The 22,712-nt window shown below is 46.8% G+C and overlaps 1 long non-coding RNA gene across 1 annotated transcript; it reads right to left on the bottom strand.

Moving 5' to 3' along the window:
* Positions 1–388: 388 nt before the first annotated feature.
* LOC115353660 lies at positions 389–20,161 on the bottom strand. The gene is made up of 3 exons (XR_003927658.1): positions 20,076–20,161; positions 2,082–4,977; positions 389–1,581 (listed from the first exon to the last, which is right to left on the bottom strand). It is a non-coding gene; the product is annotated as an uncharacterized LOC115353660 (long non-coding RNA).
* Positions 20,162–22,712: the final 2,551 nt, after the last annotated feature.

The raw sequence follows: 22,712 nt of genomic DNA, 5'->3' as shown, positions 1-22,712 counted from the left end.
AGGATCATGCTGCAGAACGTCTGCAAGACCCCGTTAGCAGGCACAGAGCCGGGGAGGGCCCCTTTGGGGATGGATGGGGCTCACATGTAAAGGAGAAGAGGGTGGGGGGGGACATGAGCATGGGCCAAGGCTGGGCAGAGCCGCAGCACTGCGTGACAGAGCTGGTCCCGGTGAAGAGTTATCTTGCAGACCAAGACAAGGGCACTGTAGACAATAAAAATGACAGCAAGAGTACAGAAAATTATTGTAAATACCTGTTCAGGTAAAATAAACCTTCTTAATCTGGTGTGTGTCATTTGCATAACAACAAAGGCTTTTTTTTTTTTTTTTTAAGAGTGATAAATACATTTTCTTTTTGAAAAGAAACAAAGACTCTGACAAGGCCTTTAATCATCAAATCAATATAAACAACATTATAATATATTAGACTTGGAAATGATAAACTGTGATTATGCACCAACTAATTAAATTAGTACTGACAGCTTTCAAAGAGTCGGAGAAAAAGGCAAAATATATTCCTGGCTTTCAGGGATGATTTTTCCTAGAAGAAGTGAAGACAGATGAGCTGTAAGCACTTTCCAGCCGGGAACGAGGATCCACGCAGGAAGCACCCACACCTGAAACACGACCTCTCCTAACGCTTGGCGGGAAACCCATTTCACAAATGGGAACTGAGCCTGGTCAGCTGTGAGTAACAAGCAACAAGTTAAAGTCAAGTCCTCCTTAAAATGAAAGCCAAGAAGTATGCACTGGAAAAGACTAATTACAGCCGCTGTGCCACTGAGCGAGAGCTACCAGTCAGCTGGCAGTAACTTGAATTTCATTGTTTGGGAAGATGAAAGCCTTCACTCAGCTGGGGAACGGCATGAAAAACATTCATAAACAGGAGTGAGACAAACTGTATTTATTTATGAGTAGCATTAATACCCTTTTGAGGGTTCTTATAATAATTTAGGGTTGCTATGCAACACCCAGGTCCAAACCTGATTCCAGTAGCAGCAACAAAGCAGATCATCTGCTGGCTTTGGTAGGACCTGGAGAGACCCTGCACAGACACTGATGACTACATCCAGCACAGTATCCCAGCTGCGTATTTCCAAATGAACTGGGACTAAATGCAGCATAGGCATCCAGACCATTGCTGCGCATGGCTACGTTTCCATCCCAATAGGAACAATAGCAATTGTGGAAACAGAAACGACTCCCAACCCAAACGCTTGTCATATGCAACACTTGTCAACTTGTCAAGATGTTACTTTCTATAAATGAGCTTAATTTACATGTTAATAACACCAAAAAACATGGTGTGAGAGGGATAGAGGAGACTGAGGACAAAGTGAAGTGAGGAGGAGACATCTGAAACTTCCATTTGAAATCTTGTGAGAAATGGGAATTCTGAAATGTTTCAATAAGCTCAAAATAAAATCCATCCATTAACTTTACTTGCATTTCGTGGCAGGACCCTCTAGTCATGCACCGGCTTTTCATCTTCTGGACACTCTTGAAGGTGGCTGAATTGTGCTCATGACAAACCTTGACTGTTGTGGTTTTGTTTTTTCATCACCAAAGTCCCACCTGTGCCTGCAAGAGCCAAACACACTGCAGAGTCAGTGCTTCGCCCTGCCAAAAACCCACAGCACGACACGCAGCGAGCCAGGCTGCAGCCTTGCCAGGATTCGCAGGGGACACGCTTGCTTCCCAGCATGGAGGAGGCGGCTGGTTGTGATTAGAAAGACAGGGAGAAAAGAAGCAAAAGCAGAAATGCTGCTCTCATAGCTGCGGGAGCCGGGAGCCAAGAAGGCATCGCTGCCATCCCACTCGGGTCAGCAGGGCTGCGGAGGAGCATGGTGTGGAGGACCAGGCACCACAAACTGAAAAGAAACTCTGGGCTGAACATCCCCAGCCTCACTGAGGTGTTTCCAGCCCCCATGGATGGAGCTGGGCTGCCCTTGGGCTGGTGAGGTCCTGTCAATCCTCCGGTGACAGACAGCACCTGCAGTGCAGCCACACACAGACACACTGACGGGTCCTGATCTGAGTATTCCCATCCCCACCGCAACCACCGCTTTCCTCCTCCTCACCTCCGCTTACACCTCCATGCGTGAATACAGCGACGGGGTCTCAGCCGACCCAAATACCCTTCCCCTTTCCCGGCACAGGTCTGGGATTTTCAGGGCATTCTTGTTTATCGCCTTTTGCTTTCAGATGTTGAACTCTCCCTTCTTTGAAAACTTTGATTCAATGGTTGTGTGCAGGCACGTTCCCTTGATAACTGGGCTTGGGGCGAATATATGGAGAACTGGGTGGAACAAAGCCAGTTAGCTACATGTGTTTGTCTGGGAGAAAACCTGGGGAAGGCGGGGAATCACATTGCTAATATCCATTGAGCACCAAAACCTAAAAAATGAAAAATCAGTTTGCTCTGCAAATGGCAGCAGCCAACAAGCTCAGCCATCCCACATTGTCGCAGGTCCTTTTGCTTTAGCTGCCCATCCATAGCACAGCAAAATCCGTAAAGCTTGCAGGATCAGTCTGACAATTCCGCTTAGGAGACAGCGGAGAACAATATTTTCTGTATTTAATTACTTCGTAATAATGGCCTGTGTCATCAGTTCAGCATTTGTGTTTGCCACAATGTTCCAATGTCAGGGCTGAAGTAAAAGTAAAATTAAAGCTTTCTTCTGACTCTTTGTACTTGGCCACATCACATCCTTGCAAAGATGCCTAATCAATTAATTTGTGCCTGAAAGGACAGATAGAGCGTCCTCCCCAAAGGGTCCCTGCTAGCACAGTCAGCATGGGAGCAGAGGTGACTTGGAAAGTGATAATTAAAAGAAAACTTACCTAGGACTCGTAGGCCCTCTACAGTTGTATACATTTAGAGAAGTGTGGGCAGAGGTCCCTCTTCTTCCCTCTCCCCCTTCCCAGGGCTCACGGTTGGGCATTTTCGGGAGCTATGCAGCCGCAGAACGGGAGCTCCAGAGCTGCTGAGCACAGCCAGGGCTGCGGTCTGGAGACCCCTTTCCTCTCCACAGCGCTCTCGCTCAGGGCTGTGGGGGGACAGGGACCCATCAGGTTTACTAGGTGCAAAACACTCAACTTTAAGAGCCACCGAAGTCTACTTGCCGTCCTCCTAATATACATCAGTTAAACAAACCGATCATAGAATAACAAAGAAGTATAACCAGTGCCAGAAAAAGTCCTGCAGCCAGCAAGTCTCTCCTGCATATTTTATCTTATAATCCACTGCACTAATACTTAACCACCACACCAAGCAGGTGGAAGTTTGAGGGCCATTGAGCACTGTGAATTTTCCCAATGCATCACAATTACCAAAACACCTGTGCTAAATAACTTTGCGCTGAGCCACTGTGAAAATTCACAGAGTGCTCAATAGCCCTTGAAATTTCTCATTTCTAACTGGCGGTGGAGTGGCTGAGTGCTCACACATCACACCGCAGCACAACGCACGTAAGGACACTGGTTCAAGACCTCGTAAAGGCCCTTTTCTCCTCAGCTGGAAGTTATGCTGTCCCTGTGATTTTCAGGCTGCTCCTACTTTGTCTCCGCAATTACACTCACTTGGAGCTGGTGAACTCTTGTGTGAGCAGACTCCAAACACAGCCAAGCTCCCCAGCTCCCCTGTCCCTCCTTCCCCACCCGGCACAGCTGCCTGTATCAGGACCTTCCTTTTCTTCTTGCATAGCCAGGACAGATGCCAAAACAGAGGCAGAAAAACCCCTTGGGCCACAATAGGCTGATCCCGAGCTTGGGACTGGCCTCTCCATGCTCCCCATCCCATTCTTATGGGGACACTGGAGAGGGACTAAGGGCTCAGCCTCACCCCAGATGCGGCAGTAACTGAGGACAAATTCAGCCCTGGGATGCACAGAGCAGGGCAAGGCTCAGTGGACGGCTAGAAGCTTTTTAGCAGTGGTAGAAGACATGAAAGACTGCACAAGCCCCTGCTGTATCCAGCTGGAAAAGAGGACGAGAACAAATTGGAGTGGCTTCAGCAGGCAGAAGCAAGAAGAATGGGAGGCTGATAAACCTCCCTTACAGCAGGGAACTAGAGACATTCAATCCATTTAGTCTGTCCCTGGGAAGGTTAAGAGGTGACTTGAGAGTGGTCAACAAGTGCCTACACAGAGAGAGGAGTAATAAGATGAGGCTCTTTAATCTGACAGAAGAAGGCATCTTGAGATCCAGTGGCTGGAAACCAAAGGCCTTTCTACAGAGAAATAAAATTGTTCTTGGTGCAGAACAGTTAAGGTAATTAATTAATCACTGGAACAATTTACCTGAGGATGCAACAGATTCTCTGTCACTTCAGCTCTTTAGATTGGACCTCTGTAGGGCATCTAAACTCCACCAGAGCATCTGGGTTTTGAAGACTGGAGGGGAAGGAGAGGTCACACAGGAAAAAATCACTGGTGTAGGCTATTGGGGGCTCCTTCTGCACAGCTAGGCCAGAACTGGAGATCTTTGGAAGTCAGACAGCGAGAGAGCAGCCAGCTGCTGCTGTATTAGATACAAATACAGAGGGAAAGTAAAAGCACAGAGAAGCGAGAACGATTTGGAAAATATAATGCATCTCATCAGATGTCCCCCGAGCCTTTACAGGGCAGCCCAGGGCTGTACCCAGCCCCTGCTCTCTGCCACGTTGCTGAGCAGAGCAGACGAAAATCATCTGCTCACGCAAGGAGGCTGAGCACGGCCCCTCCGTGTCCCAGTCCTGCCGTTCTCAACAAGGGCTATGAACTACCCACAAAAGAGCCTGTCGTGCTGGGCTGTGGTTTCCACACACCGGGTGCTCACCAGCCACTTCCAGCTCATCCGTGGGACTGCAGAGCATCACTTTGGTCTTGCCTCTGAGGCTAAGTGCTTTCCTGAGGAGCCATTCAAATTGGCAGCACTGCAACACACAGCAGCGTGGGACTGCCCTCAGCAAAGGTCCTTTGTCTTTAAAAAGACAGACTGAAAGCAAGAGTTCAGATTAGAAATGCACGTTAATAAATTGCCCTGGTTTTCCACAGACAAATGCAATGCATTTCAGATTACATGTGCCCACATTCTCACTTTCTATAGCTTCTCAAGGCAGCCCATAGTACAACCTCAGCTTCTCAGTACTGCCCCACCACTTACTTGTAGCAAGTTGCCATGATAATGAAGTTGAACTTCTATATCCAATCTGTTGATACAAGTACTATAAACCTGATTTTTCAGGGTTGCTTAGCTCAGTTATTAAAAGGTTCAGTGCATCTCTACCAACCTCCAGCCGAAATCCAGATTGTTTTTTAAGAGATGACGTTTTAGAAGCCTGAGGCTTTTATGTTACTTTTTGTATTTTAGAAGAAGCATGTTTTGGAGCCCTTGACACAAATAAGAGGTGAATTTCAATGGTCCCAATTTAAATGTATTTTAGAGTTAGTGATGTTTAAATACGATTATTTTGGGTACATTAGCATAGGAATGTTGGCACAAAAGCCCAATTTTCTCATGTGGTTTTCTAGTAATTAATACTCTAGATACTTCTGATTATAAAATGGTACAAATACATCAGTGCATCAATACAAAGTAAAATAATAAAAAGAAATACCAGAAACAAGCATATCACATATACATGCAAAACAGACAGGAAGGATCAAAACCTGGCTGCACAGGCACACCATCCCCACGCTTTTCCCTAAATGATCCATCACACACAGACTCATCAAACCAGAGGGCAAAAGAATAGAGAAAAACAAGTTCTGGAAAAGTAACTTTCTACTTAAACCACAATTAATGAGGCTGCCTGAAGGATTCCCATCTCCACAAAAGCAAGAGGAAAACGCCAAGTCCCCCAGGCAGTACATTCACATCCTGCGCTGAGGGCTTTTCCCAGCCTTGCTCTCCTGCGGCCACAGGCGCCGCTCTCTGGGACCTCAGTGCTGCTTCACAAATTGTCAAACAGCTGTCCGAGCAGCAAAACAATTTAAGCTTTCCACATATTTTGGTGTATTTGCTGTTAGCAAACAGCAAAAAAATATTACCTTACTCTGACTATGTAAAAGACCTATTTCACTGATTGCCCAGGCTTTATTTTTCTTTAAGCAACTCTAAATGTGTGGTGTTGCTATTAACCATAAAATAACCACAGTATTGCAGCCAAAGACTGTTGCAGACTGTCCAGAAGTCTCATGACTTCGCTGTGATGCACAGAGAAGGAATAATCAAAGTCCCATTATAATTATAACAAATCCAAATGACCTGAGCCATTAGGTCAATGTCAATAAAAGTGACTCTCAAATGCCTGAACTGGAAGGCTTCCACAGATGCCATTCCTTCTCCAGAAGTGAGAGACCACTCCAAATCTCAGTGGAAGGTTGTTTTGCTTTTAATTGGCACCTGAGTTTTATTTGGCTGGCTTCTAAATTATTCACCCCTCCTTTCTGATTAGGAGAGCTTTCAGATCTTACGCAGAGGGCTCTCAGGCTCTTTGTTCTTCAACACTCTTTTTAATAAAAAACCCAAAAAACCCCAAAACTCACATCTGCAAACAGAAATGCAGGAAGACAGCCAAAAATCAGATCGTGAGCCTTAACATTTAACTGTTGCTGTATTTCACTGTGTGCCAGTACACGACTTGTATAAAGGCAGACACCCTTATGCTCTGTGTCCCCTGGAAGGAGACAAGTACACATGCTCCATCCATAATTAATGGCCCAGCTTTTCCAGCAGCACTAACAACTGCATCTGCTTCTGTCTGCGGAGGATTTGACCCTCAAGGTTTGGCTTCACCAGACTAACGCTCTGCCTGCAAAATAGCCATCTAGGACACACTGGAGCCAGGCTTTATCACCTGGATCCCAGATGTATCTAAGCCAGCGGCAAACATAACCACACTTGTCCTCTGAAATTGATGCTGGCTTTGGCACCCATTTCAAGGGCGGTGGGCTTGGCCTCCACTCAAGTTTCCAAGGTGCTCAGTGCTTAGGATTGGGACTAAGCCCTCCTGAAGCCTCAAGCAGGCTGAAAGCACTCAGCACCCCTGCTGTATTGAATTACTACATTATTTCAAGCTGTCGTACCGCCCAGAGGACAGGTGGACACAAACCAGCACCAGTGCAGAGCTGTGCCTGCACCAGGCAGTCAGCACTTCAGCTCTCAGCAGGGCAGCAGCAATGCTCCTGGCAGGTAGGTTGCTACTTAAAGGCATCAAAATCCACCTGGAGATGGGCTGATCGGTTTTATTTGTTTGTTACCCAGCCCATGGAGTGAGATACGCCCTGAGTATATTTGTTTTGCTGAAGCAACCAGAAAGAAAGCCTCCAAGCCTCCCCAAAGCAGGCTCTCTGCTGCCAGAGGACTGACTCCAGTGAGTTTGGGGATTTTAAGAGGACACAAAACCATTGGCTAGTGCAGACTCAACCTAAAAATAACTCTCCATTCCTTTTTCTGATGGCTTTTATTTGTGCTTCTCTCCTCACAGTAAGACAGACCCCCCCTCGTAACCCCTTGGGAGGCTTCTCAACAAATAAAATAAAGCTTGGCTGCAACAGAAGGCATTGGGGGCTCTGGAAGAGCCCTCTGCACCAGGGCCTTCCACAGCTGGTGGCCCAAAAGTTGCTGCAGACAGATGCTTGAAGCTGCCCTTAAAAGCAGAGACAGCCTTCAGCTCAGCCAGGGACATTGCTCACCACTGTCCATCACACTCTATCATCTTCACCATTCATCCTCCAATACACAAACTGTTATAATTCTTCAGTGAGATGGGAGGAAAAAAATATCAAAAATAAGGTATGTATGTCTTACATCCTCCTTAGACCACCTCCCTGCTCCCAACAGCTGCCATCCCCTGGGTGCCCACAGAAGTCCACCTACAATATAATCTAAAAGTCAGGCTCTGTAGATCACAAACTCCCTCTAAGGTAATTCCATCTGAGAACAGCTCTTCATTGCCAGAGGCACTGAAGGCCTAGGACAGATACTAACCAAAAGGTCCCCCCACTAAAGCAACAAGTTGAAATGTACCCTGAGACTTGGCCATAACCTATAATTTTTTTTTTCCATGGTTATTCTGCAAGTTTTACTTTACTTTTCCACCCAGCACATGAAGTTACCCTCAGCAGCAATGACTGCCCATAGGCATGCCAATCTCTACTTCTTCAGTTACAGCAAAGCATTTTGCAGACGGGATTCCCCTGAAAATAACATCCACAACTGTAGAAATTAAGCTTCTTTTTGTCAAAAAAACCCTAATGGGTCCAACAGACCTTGGTCAAAAGAAGAATACAGCCTGATACACTTGTTCTGCTTTTACCTCTGTGTTGTCTGTTTCTCTCTCATTTTGTGTGGTTGTTCTTTGGAGTGATCTGTGAAAACCTCTAAAGGGATGACATGGAGGGAACAAAGCTGGCTAAAAACCTAGAGTATTTGCCAAACTGACAAAAAAAAAAAAAAGAAAACAAAACCAAAAAACAAACCAGAAGAGAAGACAACAAGCCAAGCCAAGTTAAATATCAATCTACTTTTGTGTGCTTTGTTTCATTAAGTTTACTTTATGATTCATTTGTAACAAACTGGGGTGGATAATGAGTACTTGCATCACAAACCTCTGTGTGCTTAAGAAATCACTCACGCTCCACAAGGAAGGATTGGATAACAAAAACAGAGCCCTCTCATTTGCAAAAGTGTTTGGTGGTCTAAGCGTGAGTGAAGATCTCAAGCAGCGCTGAACTGACAGCTCTAGCAATGAAGCAGTCGTGTCACCGCCAAAGCGTTCGAACCCTGTGGAGACAGCCCAGCCCGTTGCATTCAGGTCTGCCAAGATGTCCCGAAAGCACATCTCCGAGCACGCCGTGGTTTTGGGGCGGCTGCCTCCCAGGCAGATGGCCCAGGAGACACCCATGCGTGGGTGGGCCAAGAGGTCTCCCAGAGGATGCTGCCAACCCTCTCTTAAAAGTCACAGGATGGCAAATGTCTGAGGCTGCAGAAGTCTAAGCATCTAACTCATTGACCTTGGTGATGGTCCTTCAGGTCAGGATCAGGTCTCGCTCCACCAGAGATTACCCAGGCCCCTTTTGACATCACAGCCCAAGACCTCCAGGCTTTACAAACACAAGGAAAACATCCCCTGTCGGAAGCTGCTCACATTTCACACCGAGTGTGTCAGGTGGAAAAACACAAAGGGGAAGCAAGCAGAGGGTGATATCACATTAAAACAAAACAGGCGTTGCAGTTGAGTTCATTTCCCATGCAATACTAGCCCCTTATACTGAGAAATTCCAGCATCTTTCTGGTTTGCTTAACTTTCTTAATATTTCACTCATAAGTGATTCTACAAGAAGTCAGATCACTGTGAAGACACTAGACTTCCCAAAATTCAAGACGTCCACATGTTAATGCCTGGCAGTGCCTGTCACCTGTCTCCTTCAGCCAGGATCACGAAACGCCTGAGGGAGGCACAGAGCCATCGCACCTCCCCTCCTGCCTACCGCCCTGCTCGCAGGAGTTGCTTCAGTAATGATAACCACCGTGCTGGAGAGGGCATCTCCCATATGACAGGCAGCTAGAAACGAGCTGATCAAGCAGGAAAAAAGCACCCAGGATTGAATTGCAGGCAAGCTGCAGGTGTTACGATAATTATAAGAGTTTGGCAAACCATGGGAGCAGCACATGTTCCTAAAATGACAGCACGGGCTTTTTTATACTTTCATTGCACATCTGTGCATCCGTGTCTCAGCCCCCCTCCCAGGCATTTTGAAAGTACACCAGAGCCATGCAAAGCCTTTGGGTGAAGATCCAAACACTCAGCAAAGCGATAAACGGGATCACAACGCGCTCTGCTCTCTCACACCGACTAGACCAGCTGTTGAGGATGGGAACGTGTTGGACGGTGAGAGGTGACTCGGGGATGCTTCATGGCACCGTGGCCATTATAGAGCTGGGGAGCCTGTCCCTGCTGGACACCTTCAGCTATTTTGCTTGGTGAATTCCTCCCAGCTAGGCAGGAGATAGAGCATAGCATGAATTTCATACCTTTTGCAAGCTAGCCCTGAGGGAATAAGTAGCCAACAGGAAAGGTTCCACTTTCTGCTGACTCCAATTGCCCCTCATCCTTTTGGTTTGGTTTGGTTTGGTGGGGTTTTTTTGTTGTTTTCCCCCTGTATTTTCTAACAATTTCCAATTTTGCAAGAACTTCAGTGTAAGAATATAGATTCTTTTCTACTATAATGCCCCAGCAATAAAGCAACATTTATTACAGCCTGCATTTCCCCATCTCTGCTGAAGCAGAATTCTCCCGTGAAAGGGAAAGCCATGCAAGTTTACCAGCTTTTACTTTTCTGTGCATCCTGTTAACACACATTACAGTTTCCTGCTCATTAATCCTGCAAAGGAGCATTTACAGTGTATTTAAAATGGTTTTCCTTCTTTACTAGCTCCCTGCGGTGCCGTCCAGTTTCTGATCTGAAGAGCAATCAATAAATAAGCTCCGCCGTCCGCCGGGGTTCCTGGCTGCCCAATTAGAATAGCAAACCTCAACATGCTGTTTTATTATACGACAACAGCAGTCGGCTTTGGCGCGGCTCGCAGTGCCTAATGCTGGTTTTAGATGTTTGTATTTGAGTAACAAAGCAGTGTCGGCCTGGGAAGTCAGCAGGGCCGTTCTGTGCCAAACTACATACAAATTCACTCGCCGAGGACTGGAGTTTCCATTGCAGAGCATTTTCGCCAACTGGTTGCGTGGGGGTTGATGGCCGTGTCATCATTTTAATTGCTCGAAACAGTGAATGGGCGGATTTCTGGCTTGTCAAGGACATTGTATGGAAAAGAGACATTATTAATCTCTCCAAAGCCTAGCTGGTGAGCGGGTCCTTAAAACAGCTGAACAGTGAGCAAAACACACTCGGCAATCGGGCAGGCTGCCATGGTAAGGGACAGCATGGACCATGGCTCAAAGGGAAGGTGCTGCCGGCTGGTGAGCTCTTCTCAAGCTGCTAAATAAATAGTGTTAAAAAACCCTGGCAAGAAGGAGCATAAACAGAAGGTGCTGCTCCATCTCATACAGTTTTCAGAAAGAGGGGTGCATTTTCTTGGGGCACCACAAATGTACTTTGTGGACCCCCGAACTGGCGACACCAGCAATTGCTTGTGCCGATGGGGTCTCACCGTCTCTCCCCAGTGCCTGGCCTGCAGGAGACAACAGGCATCCACTGAAGCTACCAGTGTAAAGAGTTGCTTGGCTGGCCTGGATCAGGCCTGAGGAGCCTGTGGAGAAAACAAGGACCGTGTAGATGGGCTCTGCCTGCCTCTCCCATAGCCACAGGGATTCGTGCCACCTGGCAGATCCGTGCTGATGAGCACAGCAGTTGGTGGGAAAGGAGCGGAACATGATAGAAAAAGCCAGTTTGCAGGTAGCTGAGAAGAGGAATCCCACCTCACCAGACTGAGGTTTTTCGACGTATTTGAAATGAAACCAAAGCTAACTCTCCAAAGGCGTTGACGGGAGGGGACGGTACGTCTTTGCAGGGAAGCACCACCCACTCAGCGAGGATTTCTTCTTCTGTTACCTAGTTCCTTGGGTCATCCAGCTCCACAGAGAGCTTCACTCGCTGCAGAGAGCACACTTTCACAGAAGAGCAGTTCAGTCCACAGCATTCCTCATCACACTAAAGAAGGTACCAGGCTGGAAGAAACAGTTTACCCAACACACGCGCTGGCAGAGGAAGAGGTAGGAGTCCCCGAGACAGCAGTGTCCCCGTTTTCCCTGCCTTTAACACACTCCTGCGAGGTCTAGCCAGCAGCTCAGCCGGTGAATCTGAACCCAGGTTTGCCTTGCTGCACTCCCACTGCTGGACCCCAGCCTGCTCTCCGGCTCCCCTTGCCCATCACAAAACCACCCAGTCAGCCACACCACTCCCCCAAACCAGTAACTTTTGAACTTAAAATCAGATGCATGGCAAAAGCAGCAGCGTGTTCAGACTCCAGCCAGCACGGCACAGCGCCTCGTAGGCAACGGGCGGACTCTGCTCCAGCAAGCAGCAAACCCAAACAGCGACCAAATGCAGAGTCCCTTCCCACAGATGTTCTCAAACATTTGATTGAAATACATTGCTTTGTATTTGAAACACAGCCTTATAGGGGAGGCCTGCGGGTCTGAAGAGCTTGAGGTCCATCTTCCAGCACTGCCTTACCCACCGTGGGGCAGGTCCCTGCCTGGTTATTCATTCTGCTCCTCCCTCCCCGAAGCCACCCTTCTTCAGTTTGCAACCACTACAAGTTCTTCAGGACAAGGGCTGGTTTTGATGCTCATGGATGCTACACTAGTGAAATTAGAGTGACAAATAGTAATTTGTTTTCAGACTTCAGAGTTGTTTGGGGATTTTGGGGGGTTTTCTTGTTTTGTTGTTGTTGTTTTTTTAAAAAAAGGAAGATTATCAGAACCAGAAGCATTGAATGTTCAAATATTGGGAGCAGAAGGTACAGTGTCCTCGTACAACTGCACACAGGTTTGGCAACTCCACTGTGGACTACGAACAGACATACCCGTGACTCACTGTCATCAAAAAATGTGTTTGGGTATTTTAGCAGCACAGAGCTCAGACCAGCACCAAGAAGGAAGTGCAATACAGAGCCAAGCCTTTCCCAGACAGCACACTGCCTTTTGCTAACAGCCTTAAATCCATCTTAACCACAGAATTACAAGAAGCAGATTTGGAAATAAAGGATGATGGTGGTCACTCAGCAGGGGACAGCATTGTCCTAGGTAAGCCTCCCCCAGGAGTGCAGCAGGGATCATTAGAGAACTTGCTTGTCCTTATTTAAGCCTCCCCAACTCTACCAGGAGCCCAGTTGACCTGCTGTTACCAGGTGGGTAAGCACAGATACAAGAGACTCATTACCCTAAGCAGGTCACTGTGCCCCCGAAGAAGTAAAAAGACAGAAGATTCCCAATTTTCCTGCTTCTTGAGAGCAGCAGCCATTTTGCACATCCATAAAGCAGGTCTCATCTGAGCTATTTGGCCTATACAATAAAGAGCCAGCACTAACTAGGGGCCAGCTTAACACTAGCAAAAATGTTATATTCCTCCTTCAGTCCTATTTTTAAGCACTGACATTAGAAGGAAAGACACAAGGGACTTAAATCTGTGGGAAGTCTTTAAGAGAGAACATATTTCTTCCACCTGCATTTTGCAGATAACACCCTAAATTTCCAGCTTTTCTGATTTATTCCCATTCATTACTGTACTACCCGCCCAATGAATGGGATATTAGCAGAGACTAGGCAGAGCTGCAAATACCTCTCACAGGTAGCTAGAGCATCCTCCAGATAGTCTTTTTTCAACAGCTGCCTTCCAGCTCACTCCCACAGCTTCCCATCCCTCTCTTAAGTAGCTAAGTTCTTCCTCTTGGTCTCCAGTGTGCTGAGCCCTCAGGTGAAGCACTTCACACTTGATCTGTCTCCATTAGCAACTTGGTTACTTCTAATAGATGTTTGTTTGGGGGGTTTGTGTTTTTTGTTGGTTTTTTTTTTCCCCAAGTCATAGAGTATTCAGATTGGCAGCCAAGAAACAGTCCCAGAAAGTTTAGTGGTAAACGGGCACAGAGGAGGTAATTAAACTAAAGGGAGTCCCAGCAGAGTAGAGACATGCAGGAGAACTAGGCAGCCCCATCAAAACTGCTGCCACCAGCCAAAGACCTGTCCGGAGGAGGAGGAGGCGGATGCCTCTAACTCTTTTGCAGGAAAGCCACGTGCAGCTGTAAGGAAGAGCAGCTGCCCTCCTCAGGTAGCATTTTAAACAGGGAGACCTTTTCAGACCTTTTCCTTACAATCTCTGTGCTCTACCACTGTGCTTTGCTGTATTTTCGCTTGAGACAAGGCTGATGCTCCAGGCCAAACACAGCTGCTAGGAAGTGACACCTCCCCAGGGATATTGCATAGCTGTTTGTCAGGGCCCTTTCGCACCTCCCTGGGAGGCAGCTGGTGCTGCCCACACCCTGAGAAAGGCTCCCAGAGCACATGAATCACTGGCTTGATTAAGCCTGGCAATTCCTGCCAAGTGGGACCATGACAGACGCATGCTCTGGATCCAGAAGGTGCGTAGCAAACCCTGGGCATGGAGTTTGGGCTACATCACACCAGAGATTTGCAGGGTGCAGTGTCAGCTTCAGTCTCTCCGTCCCAATTAGTGTTGGGGCACACTAACAGGCATTTCACAAGAAAGGTCTCCCAAATTACTAAATCGGTTATGGTCACTGGTGAAATGCCCCCAGGAATACCCTATTCCAGGGCCCTGCTGCTCCCAGGATGGTCCTTCTCATTCACAAAGTCCGTGCCGCAACTCTCCTTCCTTCAGTGTACTGCAGCAAAGCAAAAGCTGGAGAGTAACTGAGCAGCCCCTGCGACGGGGGGCTGCGTCTGCCCAGCGCTGCTGCCGCAAGGCTTGGGTTGGCCCCAGAGCCCCCAAAACCTGCAATTCCAAGACTCCCCTCCATGCTGCTGCAGCCCCTGAGACTCTCACGGTGGCTGAACCTGGTGGCAGGGCGAAGGGCTCCCCGCTGGCAATGGGGCTGGCCCCGATGCTGTGCAATGGGTTAAATAAATGCGTAAGTGCCATGCTGTGAAAGGCCTGAAGTACTGGTGCCTTCCTCTGCTGCTGAAATCGCCTCATCTCCCCAACTCGTATTAAGCCCAAGCCCCATGGATCTGAATGTTTGCTGAACGGAGCCCTAAATAAGTAAATCAATCATTCTCCAGCGTACGATCCGTCACTGCCCGCTGAGCTGCCATCCCCACTTCCCCTGGCCTCTCTCTAATAGGCTTATATTGACATTTAACGGTGAACGGTACAGATGGGAACCGCTGCATGCGGGAGTCCCAGAGGGGTCCGCAGGCCCTGCAGACAGCACCCCATAGTGCCGCACGCCAGCAGGGGCCTGCGGACCCAGCGCTTCATGCCGCGCTAATGACCACGACAAATTGCTGACAACACTCAGCTGGTTTGCACCAAGCTGCTCTGACGCTCCTGGTTGATACAAGCGGTGATGTGTTAGTGACAGGGAAACATTAGTCATCCCTAGCCCACAAATGCCAACCAAATCCCTCATCCCGCCCGATCCCCTGCCTGCAGTGCAGCTGTGAAAGGGAAGATTACTCTGCACTGCCGGGACCACCTATCTGTGCCGAACTGAGAAGGGCAAGAGAAAGAAGAGGGTGTTGGGACACAGCACCCTGCTCCCTCCACTGAAGAGGTAGCTCTGTAGGGACCAAGCCACCTTGTAGGAATACTTCATCCATGATTCATGGGTTGCAGACAACCACTGTAAAGAGCTAAGCCACGTGCATGGAAATGCCAGAATTCCTCCCCCTTTCCCATGCATGAATTTCAAATACCACTGTAGAGACCTCAGCATCCAAATACTCGGACAGGCAAGAGCTGTCTGCTGTTAGAAGCAGGGACCTGTCTACATGAGGGAAGCTGGTAGGCATTGAAAGCAAAGGCATTACACTGCCACATGCAAAGTCCATCCCACTCTATGTGCTACCCTCACTTACGCTCTGAAGTGGACCAGACTTGCTGGGAGAGGGACGGTCGTGCCAGGGGCTAGCCCAGGCTATGGGCTGGCAGCCCCACAACTGTGTGGTGGCTGTGCATTAACTTCCCCATAAAATTAGTATCTAAGGGAAACACTGGTGACCAGTTTACAAAATATCCTGGCCCCTGATAAGACCCTACATATGCCTTGCTTGTTTGCCTCGCTCCCTCACCCTACAAGCCCTGTACCAGCTATTATCATTGTGGCTACAATCACATTATGTCTGTGTATTAATTAGTAAGTCATAAGTTTTCCTCCCCATGAGCTTATAGGAGTTCATTCTGGGTCTATGAGTGTTTCCAAGGCAGAGAGGAAAACACAGTACTCTGTAGGATAGGGAGGAATACGTGGCTGGTTGGCCGAGCTCCTAGTATTTCACTAGACACAGCAAGGAACAATCCAGGGAGATTTGTTTTGTGACTTTTTTCTAACGAGGTCAGGTGTCATGGTATTTTAGCTGGATTAAGGGTCTGCAATCACATGCCTTGTCTTTGGTTTTCATGAGTTGCTCTCTGCTGTGTAGGGCCTGAGGCTGAATCAATCGTTGCTGTACTGGAGCTTCACCTTTTGTGTAATTAGCTCAACATTTCTGGAACAGCACGGATGGCCTCATCAGTGGGAGGTCTTTACACACGTCGTTAACCAGACCTCGGCTCTGAAGGGCTGGGTGATGGGAGACCATCGCTTTGGGCTGCCCAGGGACCTGGCCCCGCCAGCTCAGCAGAGGAGTGCAGGATTCCTACTGCCTGCGGGGAGATGGGCTGTACGTCAGCAGGAGCCTCCAGGAAGGTTTCGATGCCAGCTGCTGAGATAGCAACCTGCAGCATGGAAATCTCCCCCAAAAATGAGGGGAGGCTCCTGTGGAAGGGCTGGGGCCACTCTCATGCTGCAAAGGCAGACAGTTCCCCTTCTCCCTGCCCCATAAAGGTTTCTGTCCCAGGGTGAACCTAGGTCATAAGCACAAGAGCAACATAAAGCCTGAGCATTCAAGAGGGACAAGGGAACAGGACACCAGAGCTTTGATCCGAGATGGAAGATGGGGCGAGAGGCATCCGAGGAGGGGGGATTTAAAAGAGACAAAATGCAAACACCCAAGAGCAATTAAAGCTCCCCATCCCACACAGCTCAGTCCAAGAGGGCATCGACCATTTCTAAAAATCCCTGGGAGAAGCAAACTGGGGAGGGCCACAAAGAATACTGCTGATGAAAAAGGCATGACATACACAAGGGGTGAAGGCATGTGCAGCCCCAAAGGCAGGTCTCATCTTCTAACTCCCCACCAGCTCCCCCTGCAAAAATACGTGGCAAAGCACTATGAAATGTGGTGTTCTGTGTAAAGTTTTTGGAGTCAAAACCAAAACAGCTTTCATGGAGGAAAGCTGCTTTAAAAGCAAGAGATGACTCAAAGGATGACACATCCTTAGTGCCTGCTGAGGAACTCCAAGGGGAACCCCAACTGAGGAGCTTGCTGCATACTGAAGTGCACTGAGCTGCTCTCACGGTGGTGCCTGTGCACAAACATGCTCCATATCACAAGATAACCTTAAGGGGAGTAGCTTTGAAAATGCAGAATTAGATGTTGCTATTAGACATTACAAGAGAAGAGATGCTGGCTTTTAATGTTGCTTCCACCCTGAGACTGGTTCGCACAGGTAGGAGGGAATGTCATGTTTGTTTGCATTACTCACCAGGAGAAAAGGCGTCAAGAGCATCCACTGATAGCACGTTTCTGCCTTTCATGGGCATGCATCAGCCTTCGTCGAACTCCACTGACAAAGCTGCCGACAACACAGGCAGTCTCTGGCCAGTGCTACTGCATGTTGGTTTGCTAGACTGCAAGACCTTGATCAAGTTCATTTACAGAGGAAGACATTCAAAATCTGAATTCTAGTGCAAGTTGTGACAGTAGGGAACAACCAAGTCTACAGATCTACCTGAAACTTCCTATCTGTACACCTCTGTCCCATGCAGGATAACCTCTGCAGCTGCTACCCTATTGGTAATAGCAGAAAGCAGAGCATCATTCCAGGAGATAAATCCATGTTTGTTCCATAAAGAGGGGACGCGGTAACTATTTTTAATCCCAACACCGGTTTCAAATACATGACCTGCTGGCAGATGACTCTACAGTCACTGTGCAGTGCCCTTCTCCATAATGCTCACAAAAGAAAGAAGGCTGAAACAAAGGTACTGATCAACCCAAAATCAAAGTGTCCATACATCCATTCATTTACATATCACACTAGAGGCAAAAGCTGTGCCTTATTTGATAATGTCAGAAAAAGAAACTTGGACAGCAGAAAAGGAAAAAGACGTACTCCTGTGCCAAATTATCAGACTGCCAAGGAATAAAACCTTGCCATATATCATTCATGCACTACATACAGCTGTCTCACTTCTGTAGCTTCTTCCTTCCTTCCTCGGATCTTAGAGCTGTTTGCAAACATAAATGAATAAAACCTCTCACCTCCCATGAAGCTGGTAATTTGTTTTTATTAATACATAAATGATAGAGGAAATTAATTAAGGAAGAGAAAGGGCAAGAGGCCCAAGATCGCACAGCAAGAGCACTTTAATCACTACATTCTGGCTACTTAAGAGTAGCACTTGCATGTTAATGCTTTCCTGCTCTCCAGCAAGCATTTGCAATGGACCATGTTTTCTCAGACTAAGGACTCCTCCAGTCCTGGCTATCTTTGCAACTTTGCAACATCAGGGACGTGGAGTTTTTCTTCACATTCACACCATCACACCTCTGTCCCCTGGTTTAATTATTATTTATGCTGAATATAAATAGCAAAGTAGATGATCCTAAGATGAATAATGAAAAGGCAACAAGAGACAAAAAAACTGCTCCAGTCAGCTAGTGTCCTACCTGCTTTATATTAAATACATCTTAGCACTGGATCTCTGCATACTAGAGGAGGAAGGGTGAGTTTTAGGGCCATTGCACAATATGAACTTCCCCAATGTATCACAGTTACAGAACCTCCTGTGCCAAATAACTTTGTGCTGATCCACAGTGGAAATTCACAGTGTTCAACAGCCCTTGAAATTTCTAATTTGTACGTTCCCATAGAGGAGTGGTGCAGTGGGTGCATTTCTTGCTGCTGTACCGCACATTGGACACGGGATCAGGTACTCTTTGGAGCCTGACCGCGCTCCTTGAAATTTGTGGTTCTATTTTAATTTTTAAGCAACGCGTATCTATCTGCTTCTCCATTTGCATCTAGTGCTTTTAATGACAAGAAAATACATCCTTTTTAAATGCTAAGCTAGTAAGAGGTATTAGGAAAAGTGAAAGCTATTACATGTGCAAATTTCAGAGCAATTAGTCACAGAGGCAGAAGCACAGACACAAGATTAGTTCTCGAGTCTCCCCTCCCGCGTGCTTCCCCACTGGAGCCAGCAGTTTTCCGCAGACCCAGGAGGTGAAGGCTATGCTCAGCACCACCATCACGTGTCGGACCGATTCCCCAGGACCCACCATGCCATTAGCAAGCGCAATGCCCTTCAGTCAACATCTCCTACCGCTTTGCAAGGCTCTGAACTGGGCGCAGGCTGTCAGAGAGAGACTGGCCAAGGGGCAGGACTCAGAACAGGTTTAGATATAAAGAAATAAAGAGTTTTCTTTCTCCATTTGCCTGCAGCCGACATGATCCTACAGAAGAAAATATCCCCTGTGGATAAAATACTAAGTGCGTGTAGAAAGGGAACACAAATAGCTAAATCCTGTTCATGTGAAGATTTCTTCCCTTGACAGTGCTATTCTAGATGCATCACTGCATATTTGCAGTGGAAGATGGAAATACTTCTGGCATTAAAGATAGTGACATTCTTAATTTATCTCACATGTGGGAAGGTGCGTGTGGGAGGAGTGTGAGCGACTTTTAGGAATACGTCCTATGTAGTTTAATACAGAATAGTACACATTTCCCCTAGGATTTTTTTTTAATAGAGCTCAAAATTGTAATGGAAGATTCTTTGCAAGAGTTTAGAAAAAAATAACTAAGGGAAATAAATCTCATACTATGCTCCACCTTGTAGGCTTTTTGAGTACTGTATATATATATATATATATAAAAAGAGATTAAACTATTAAAAAATGGAATCCAAATTATTCTGCTTTTGCCACACTCTTGAGCACTTACTGAGGTCTGCTCTCTTCCAAATATCTTTAGCTTTTGGATTGTTCTCAGTTTTGAACAAATCTGTGGCTACAGTTGTGTTGTGGCAATGCAAACCTGTGCCTGAACAGCCTGTGGACTATGTCTCCATTCCTCGGAGGGGACCGGAGCAGGGGAGGACTCACCATCTCACAGGGTTCACACCCAGATCCATACCAGAAGCTGGGTCTCCCACAAGGGTGAGGAGCACCATTTGATGCAAATTTCCCAGGCAACTTTTGCTCTTTCCCTGTCTACGCTACCCCACGCTCTGCAGCCACGCGGGCTGCACCTTCCCTGCACGGCACAAAATCAGCCTCCCCTCCGTACCTGCAGTGCTCTGGCTGGGAGCGACCGCTCCGTACCTGCTGCAGTCAGCAACAGTCACCTGTACCGTGTAAGGCAAGCATCTGCACCACCGACCAGTTCCTAATTAAAAAAAAAAAAAAAAAAGAGCCTGGTTTTCAGCATCTGAAGGGACTCTTGCTGTCGTCAGTTAAAATCTGTCTCCGCCGCCGTGGGGAGGTTTGCCCTGCCTGAGCTCTGGCTACCCAGCAGAAACAGCCGACCCTGCCCGGGCACTTCAACACCGACACAAAGCTTCGCTCCACTGTGCCCTGAGCCGGGAGGGCAGCTCAGCCCAGGCCTGCACCCTCGCCGATCTGTACAGGTTGGCAAAAACCTTTCATGAGCAGGGCAGGGCTCCCGGCTGAAGGTGAGCACGTGCAGAAGTGCCTTCCCGCGCCCCGGGAGCTGCTCGAGTTCCTCATGGGAAATTGCAGAGTAAAGTTGCCACAAGGCACAGATTGGGGCTCCAGATCCGCCCCCAAATACGAGAGCTACAGATAGTCTATTTTCCTCTGGCTGACAATACATTAGCAAACCTATTTTTGTTGTTCATAGATGTTCACGGAAGACCTAAAGATAGTCTGTTATTGTCAACAGAAAATGCAATCCAATTCCCTAAAAATATCAGGAACACGAGCTATGAAGAGTTTGTTTTTCCCCGGTAATGCACTTTTTCATTATTGCCCTGGATTAAAATTAAATTGCTAACACAAGGACAAGCAGATGAATCCATGGTTATGATAGCATAGAAAAATGTCAATACAATGTTTGTACACTGTATGCTCCTTCAGTATTTAAAGATTCTTATCTCTAGAATAATATAAACTGAAACACATTGTGAGGATCTCACACTATTAAATGAAGCTATGCTGCTCATATTGCTTCACTTCTGGGTGCTGTTGTCAGACAGGCAGTGTATAACGTTTTGCAAGGAAGTTTCAAGACCGCTTTCTGGGTTTGCCCGCACAGGGAGCCAGCGTAGTCATTGTTCAGAAAGACAATAGCACTGTGTTCTTGTGCCTGCAAACCCAACCGTAACATTGGCAAAATACTGATAAAAATGGTAAAATTGTGTACCAACCATAGTCAAAACAAACCCATACCAAACCCTGGCTCACAGCATCTTTGTATCAGGGGCAATGTGCTGTCAATTTTTGGTGACAGAAAACATAGCGACTCAAGTTCTGAAACATTTAGTAATATGATAATGACTTAAGGGGTCAAAGAAATTGTATAATTTCCAATTCCATATAAGAACATTAAAGTAACTGAGAAACAAACTGCTGTTTCAGGAAAGGATACATTCATATGTTCTTCCAAGATGCTTTATAAAGACAACCTTTGCTCTGAAAAGATCTTTTCTCTTCCCAGGGTGGTAGCACACTGAGGTGGAGGTTGCAGCCAAACTCCACTGAATTGAATTGAATTGAATCTCATTGCCCCACACATTCCCCCAGACCAAGAGCTGGCGCTGACAGCTCCAGCTTCATCCTGGAAGAGATCCTTTACAGACCCTATTTCTGCCAGAGTCAATATTCTCCTTGGTTTTCCTTTTTAGCTGGTGAAGAGTAATTTAATTTGCAAAATACATATTTTCACACTTGTTTCAAAGTAGTTTCATCACTAAGCCCTATATAAATACATGGGAACAGTGATTGACAGAAGAAGGTTACCAACAACAATCACTTTGAACCAATTACTTGAGAAGCGCTTTTGATGGAAATGACATACACACCAATAATTTCATTTTTTCTTGGCAACCATTTTCCCCGGGATTATTCCCAGGATTCTGTACAGATGCACTTTCCCCATGAGACCACTGGCCGGTACGGACACTTGGCAGTCCCTGAGAGAGCACTATCACGAAAGTAGGATTAAAGCATGTGAAGCTGCATGAAATCAGGCTCTCAAGTCTCTGAACTCGGTGCAAACCTCATATTGCACATGCCGCAAGCGGCCCTGCTAGCCCTTAGGCTCTCTCAGGAGATCAGAAAGGAAACCACAGCTTTGTTCTAGGAAAGGCATAAAGGGCTTCAGAAGTCACATTACCAAAGAGCTCTGCAGGCACGGGCCAGAGTGCAGCATTTTGTTATGTAGTCTCACCTTGTTGGAAACACGCTCTTGGCTTCTAAGGAAAAAGAATAGGGAATGGGTTTATTTCTGTAAACGCAATTCTTCCTTTCTTTACTTTCTGGCCAACCGTTGAGGCTCAAGCTTCTATATATTGCCACTTGGAAAATATTAATCTAAAATAATATGGACAAAAAATATCACTGTTTGTTGTTGGAGTCTCAGGGGAGCACAAAATGAAAAAATAATTCTGGACAATTTCTGCCTTTCCTGTAATGAAAAAAGTAAATGGAAGTATCAAAGTGACACCTCCATCAATTTAGAATTAAGGAATCGACTTTTCCTATCTCGAGTCAGAACACTGCAAAAAAATTCTGACAACCCCAGTTTAGAGAACTGCCATAGGAAAAGCAGCTAATTCATTCCTCAATGCAGCCTTTTAATGTATATTATAGAAACTAATATACCTACTGAATTTTACTCTGCATGATTCTTGTCTCTCTTTTCACTTCCATGCTTTCATTAATTGAGCTTCTGTCCTTCGTTATT

The sequence above is a fragment of the Aquila chrysaetos genome, chromosome 20 (genome assembly GCF_900496995.4).
Source record: "Aquila chrysaetos chrysaetos chromosome 20, bAquChr1.4, whole genome shotgun sequence".
Lineage (NCBI taxonomy): Eukaryota > Metazoa > Chordata > Aves > Accipitriformes > Accipitridae > Aquila > Aquila chrysaetos.
Note: the sequence above shows the minus strand (reverse complement) of the source record. Positions and strands in the feature narration are given on the sequence as shown.